The sequence below is a fragment of the Mus pahari genome, chromosome 11 (assembly GCF_900095145.1).
Source record: "Mus pahari chromosome 11, PAHARI_EIJ_v1.1, whole genome shotgun sequence".
Taxonomy (NCBI): Eukaryota; Metazoa; Chordata; class Mammalia; order Rodentia; family Muridae; genus Mus; species Mus pahari.
The window spans coordinates 22,074,850-22,081,808 of record NC_034600.1 but is presented as its reverse complement, the minus strand read 5'-3'; positions in this window follow the sequence as shown (position 1 = coordinate 22,081,808).

Sequence of the window (6,959 nt, the reverse complement as noted above, 5' to 3'; positions counted from 1 at the left end):
GCCATTAATTCCCAGAGATTCCCAACAAAAATAAACTCAATCCGTGAAAACAGAAACTAAAGTTGACAAATATATTGAGAGAGAGAAAGGGCATGTGTGTGTGTGTGTGTGTGTGTGTGTGTGTGTGTGTGTGTGTGTGTGTGTAGTCCAGGGTGGGGGAAAGCATGATCAGAATATATTGTATGAAAAACATTGTTTCAATTATAAAAAGGGGGAGTCTTCTAGCACTCAGTCGGCAGAGCCTGTGGATCTGTGAGTTGGAGGCCACTCTGATCTACATAGCATATTACTGGCTAGGACTATATGGTAAGATTCTATCAAGAGGAGGAAGAGGAGGGGGAAGAGGAGGAGGAGGAGAAGAAGAAAGGCACCACCTTTGGCCTCTCATCCTCTCATGATGGACCAAGGAGGCCTCAGTCCTCAGTAGAGTTGGTGTTTTTTCTCTGGCCAGTAGGAAGATCAAAGGCTGTTAAGAGCAGCAAAATTGGGTTTCTCACCTCTGTCCTCTGGTGATAATGTCATTTTAAAAATAAAGACCACATTAAAAAGAAAACATCAAGTGTACTTCACATAGTAAAAGTGTTGTTATTTTTGAACTTTGCTTTCAGTCAGTCATTTGTCCTCAATGGTGGGATGTGTATTTGTTCTGAAAAACAAAGCATTGTTAGGTATTTCATCTGTGGGTGAGAATCATAAGGACAACATGAGGCTAAGTCATGTATGTGGTTTTTGTCACCTGATAGAGCTGTCTTCTAGCAGCATGGCTGTGTACATGCAGTCTGTGTATAAATATGTATAAAACTTTCATAGGATGTACATGTATGTGTCTGTGGAGGTGGGGTAGGTATGTGCTGGTTTGTGATCCAGACAGATTTCTAACTTCAAGGAACAGAGATGTAAAAGTGAACGGGCACATTAGTTCCTTCCACTTCAAAGATGATGTCACGGCTGTGGTACTCTGTTGGCCGGTGAGCTGATGTCACCTTCGTAGGAGGACTTTCGTAATAGTTAACCGTTCTTATGCCCGTAGCCTTGACTATTCTCATGGACACTAGTCTGAAACTGCTCCTCTGGGTTTGAGGTTTTGTTTTTTGTTTGTTTGTTTTCTGTTTTGTTTTCTCTCTTTTATTACATCCCGACCACAGTTTCCCCTTCCCCCAGTGCCCTCCCACACACCTCTCTCAGATTCACTCCCTCCACCATCTGCCGCCCCTCAGAAAAGAGCAGACTTCCAGGGACGTCAACCAAAGGTGGCCTAACAAGCTACAAGGAGACCAAGCACATCAAAGTTGGAGGAGACAACCCTGTAGGGGGAAAGGAGCCCTAAAGGTAGGAAAAAGAGGTAGGGACAGCCCCAGCTCCCACTCTTCGGATTCCCACAGGAACATCAAGCTAGCATACATGCAGAGGAGCTCTGTAAGATCAGGTTCCCCGAGCTCTGTGAGTACCCATAAGTCCTAATCAGCCGACTCTGTGGGCTGTGTTCTCTTGGTCTCCCTGACCCCTCTGGCTCCTCCAGTCTTTTCCTTCTCCACAGGACTCCCTGTGCTCAGCCTAATGTTTGACTCTGGGACTCTGCTCCCATCAGTTGCTGGATGAAGTCCCTTTGGTCTCTTGGATGAACTCGCTAGGCTCCAGAGTCCTAGAACACTCTGTAGGCAGAATAAACCGTAGGTCAGAGGTTGTATGGCTGGATTGGTTTCCCAGCCCCTCCCCTTGAGGTCCTGCCTGGTTACAGAAGAAGGCTGGTTCCAGCCCCGTGTCCCTCATTACTTGGAGTCTTACTAGGGTTACTCTGGTAGATTCCATGGAGTTTTTATTGCACTAGGTTTCCACCTCTCCCTAAAATGTCCCCCAGTATTTTCTCCCCTTCATCTCTCCTGTTTCCAACCCCATCCACACCCAGTCGACCTGTGAAATCTGTTTTATGTCCCCTTCCCAGGGAAATCCCTTCGTTCCCTCCTGACCCCCTTGAGTCCTCCTTGTTACTTAGCCTCTCCGGGTCTGTGGACTGTAGCGTGATTTTATTTTACTTTACATCTAACATTTTGTTTTTAATACAGGGTCTCACACTCTAGCTCAAGGAGGCCTCACAATTAATGTGTAACCTAGGCCAATCTCAAAACCATGGTAATTCTTCTGCCTCAGCCTCCAGAGTGCTTGGATTACAGGTGTAAGATAAGATGTTCATGTTCTGCCTCAGTGTTTTAAAGGGTGTATCAATAAGTGGTTTTGCCTTTTATTCCTCAGTTTGGTGGTGATCTTTAAAACCGTACCACAGGCCTTGCTTTTCCTTTGATGTTGTCAGCAGCGACATCTAGTGGTCTTGTTGCCCGTGCCTTCAGAGTTAGTTCTCTTGTAAAGTATTAAAACTGAGCCCAACCCCACATGTGTTCTGGGTTCAAATCAATCGATATAATAATAAACCTTTAGCTCTGTGACACTTTCTTGGATTTCTTTAAAAGTGTGACATGTCCTGAAGCCATTCCTAGTTACAAAGAAGAATGCTAGCAAAGGCAGCGTGACATGTTAACAGGAAACCACAGTTAAACAGATCTGCAGTGGTTGGTGAATCACACTCAATGAGTATCTGTTGGAGACTTGAGTTCCATCAGTAATCACAGAGCCAGAGGATGTAGGCTTATAGAATGGAGAGAAATTTGTTCAGAGGCTGAAGGACAATAACATTAAAAAAGTAGCTATTAGGACACTGTCAGTGGGTTTTTAATCTACAAAGGTGAGGCTACTGGTGCCTATAATCCCAGCATTTGCGAGGCTGAGGCAGGATTGCCATGAGTCCAAGGGCACACTGGGCTACATAATGACTGCCAAGCCAGGTAGGCCCAGCTATCAAAACTCTACCTCAAGCAACAAAAATAAATGTACTACTCGGCAGTTGTCACTTGACTGTCCCCAGGTCTTTATTTTACTGATGGTCCACGTACTCTGCAACTATACAGATGTTCTTGTACAGCTAGTGTTGTGGCTACCCAGTCAGAATGTATGGAGAATTCTAAATTATGGGATGTTTTGAGCATACAAGTGGAGACTGGTGTGATCCCTCCCATACCTAAAAGCCAGAATGCACACACCTAGATGGTGTTGTGTGTGCTTCATCTAGTTCTTCAGTTGTTCCAGGACCTTAAAGCAAATTATAAACATTGTGGTGTTTGTTTCTATAGATAAAGACATTTTTCTTTGACCTTGTCCATTGGGGTTTTTTTTCTCCATTTTTTAATTGTTGAACATTGCAATCCCAAAACTCTGGAGTTTTGACCTCTTCTCTTATCCCTGATAGTGGGCTTCAAACCCATGTTGTGATTGTTTACCAGAGTCTTTGGGCCAAAGACTAATCAAGCCAGCAGATACAACCAAAGCAGAATGGACAGGTGCATTGTACAGGTTCCATAGGATGGATCTGTGATATGGTCTGCTCCCCACAGGTTTATTCGAGGGCTGGTGAGAAGTTGGTTCCTAGTGTGGTAGTGTTGAGGGTGTTGAGGTGGAACTGTCTTAGTCTGGGTTCTATTGCTGTGAAGAGACCACCGTGACCGTAGCAACTCTTATAGAAGAAAGCATCTAATTGGGTCTGGCTTACGGTTTCGGAGATTTAGTCCATTTTCATCACGGCAGGAGTATGCAGCCCTCAGGCAGGACATGCTAGAGAATGTAAGTGAAAGTTCGATATCTGGGTCCACAGAAAGATGGGAGAGGGCCCCTAGACCTGGCTTGGGTTTTCGAAACCTCAAAGTTTACCCCCAGTGACACACGTCCTCCAATAAGGGACACTTCCTAATCTATCCCAAGAAGTGCCACTCCCTGATAACTAAGCGTTCAAACGTATGTGCCTATGGTGGCTTTTCTTATCCAAACCACCACAGACCTAGTAATTATGTCAGATAGCTCCACCCGTAGGAATGGATTATTGCTGTCACACAGGAGTGGGCCAGGCAGGACATTAGAGGCTAATTTTCTTGAAAATATATTTTTGTACGTGGACCCAATAACTGCTCTGAATCTCTCAGCTGCCTGTACTCCCTCTGTAGAGATGCCATCCACCATGACACCCTCACCAAAGCTAAACAAGTGCTGGCATCATGCTCTTAAGTCTCCAGAACCATGCGCTGAATAAACTGCTCTTCTTTATAGTGTCTCTGGTGTTTTGCACAGCGATGCAAAACAGACTAAGAGAATCAGCTACCCACAGAACCTCGCCACTGTGGGATGTTTCATAAGTCTTCAGCTGTGACTGAGTGGATGATTAGGGAGCCGGAGGGATGGCTCAGCTGTTAAGAACACTTGCTGTTGCAGAGGACCCAGGTTTGGTTACCAGCCACCCCACAGAGGTTCACAGCCAGATATAACTCCATGACCTGGTTGGTTGTTTTGGCACCTTGACACAAGCTAGAATTATCCAAGATAGGGAACACAATTGAGAAAAAGCCTCCATAAAGACTGGCCTGTAGGCAAACATGTAGAACATTTTTTTTTTGATTGATGACTGATGTGGGAGGGACCAGCCCATTGTGGGTGGTGCCAACCTGTGCTGGTGGTCTTGTATGAGAAAACAGAATGATTGAGCCAGTAAGTAAGTAGAACCCCTGCATGGCTTATACCTCAGTTTCTGTTCTGATCTCTCTCAGAGATGGACTGATAAAACCTTTGCTCCCCATGTTCCTCTTGATCTTTACACTACAATAGAAATGTAACTAAGATACTCCAGTTCTAGGGGATCCAACACATGTTTCTGGTTTTCAGGAGCACTGCACACACGCGGTGTACATTCAGGCAAAATAATCATACACAGTAAAAAAAAAAATCTTTTTTTTTAAAATTTATCTATTTTATTTATGAGTACACTGTTGCTGTCTTCAGACACACCAGAAGAGGGCTTCTGATCACATTACAGATGGTTGTGAGCCATCAGGTGGTTGCTGGGAAATGAACTCAGATCCTCTGAAAGAGCAGCTAGTAGTCTTATGCTGAGCCATCTCTTTAGCCTCATAAAGATTTATATTTTTGTATATGAATGTTTTATCTGCATGTACACCTGCACTCAAGAAGAGACTATCAGACCACATTATAAATGGTTTTGAGCCATCATGTGGTTGCTTGGAATTGAACTTAGGATGTCTGGAAGAGCACACAGTGCTGAGGTGCTCACATAAAATCCATCTGTAGGAGAAAACTAGATCAAAAATCCTGCCTGATGAGTGCACACACACTATGGGCAAGAGGAAAAGTAGTATAATAATGGGAATATATAAATGTGTGTGTGTGTGTAAAATACATAATGAACAAAAATGACTCTAGCTGCTATGAAACTGGTCAGCACAGCCAATAGTAAAGGACCTACAGAGGAGTTGGTACTTCTTATTGGATCTTATTAGTAACAGTCCCATCCCTACAGGCCAAGAATACTCAAAGCACTTGTACTTCTGAATTGCTAAATTATACCAATTTCATTATCTTATTTAAAGCCACAGGTACATGTGTCTGTGTGAAGACGTGAGCACAATGAGTGAGTGGTGCCTGTAGAGGACAGAAAAGTTTCAGATATCTTAGAGCCTTCGGTTATGGTTGTGCTGGACATGGTGTGGAGAACCCAAGTCCATTAACCACTAGCTGTTTCTCCAGTCAACAATAGTTTTATAGCTAAATAGCACCTCGTCTTTTAATAAACCACAAGCTAGCCACCTCTCCCGTAGATTTCTAGTTTTTGGCTATCACTACCTGGGAATTTAATGGCTTAGATCTATTTGTACTGTAAAACTTCATACAAAATTGCCAATCTCAACAGCAGATGGAAGATCCAGTTGCCTCACTTTGCAAGTACCCTGTATAGATTATAATCTGCTTCATTTTAATAGGACTCTTTTACTTCTGAATTTAGGAAGTAGATAAAAATCCTTTGAGTACGTGACTTGAAAATATTTGTTGCCTTTTAATTTTAATAAGATCTTCAAAAAACTAGTTTAGAACCTTAACATAGATTAAAGATGCTTTGGTTTCTTGACTCACCTTGTCCCCATTTACAAACTACAATTTTGACACTCATTTTTGTCTTCATCTTGATACAGCAGCTATAAATTGTTTTAAAAATCAAGCTACCCTTATTAAAACTATCCTAGTTCTTCCATACATCTTACAATGTTTTCCTCCATTCTCAGAGTGGCAGGAACTGTCATTTCTTTCTCAGACTATTTTTTAGGATGGCTTCACTGTGATCCTTGCTGGCCTTGAAGTCAAACCTACCTACCTGATGGGATTAAAGGTGTGAGCCTGTGCCACAGCTTTCTTGCTCCTTGAGGAAAGGGATGGAAACAAAAGCTTCATGTTGGGTGTGAAGCTTTGGTCACCAACAATGATGGGCACACAGAGGAACTAAAATCAGTGCACTGGGTCTAGGGTTCTTGAGTTTGGTACTGAGGGGGTACCGTGGTTTAAAAGTCCAGGTGGTGGGGAGGATCTTGGAAACATATTAATTATACAAGACACTGTTGTGTCTTGAGTGTTTTACAGGTTCAGCTGTACAAAGATTGGAGAGAACAATGTTCTCCCTGGCTACGGGAAGTCTGTTTTGTGGATCATAATTCACCTCCTATTGCCATACTAGCAGCTACACAACCATGACAGATGCCACATGCAGCCGGATCCTTCCTGTCTTGAGGACCCAAGTGCATTCCCTGGTAGGGTTGACCAATTAAGGCTGAAAACCTGTGGATACCTCAACTGCTAAAGGGCCCACCTGCTAGGAAACAGTCTCCAGAAAAAAAAAAGAGGAAAAGGTGAGGCTTTGCAGAGATTGAAGAAGGGCTTGAGCCAATTAGGTGCAAAAAAAAAAAAAAAAAAAAAAGTAAAGTAGCAAGAGCAAAGCCGACATGGGGGTTTCCTTCATTTACTGAGCTCTGGTCCTGCAGCTTGCAAGTGCTTCACTTTTTTTTTGTTTTTTTTTGGGG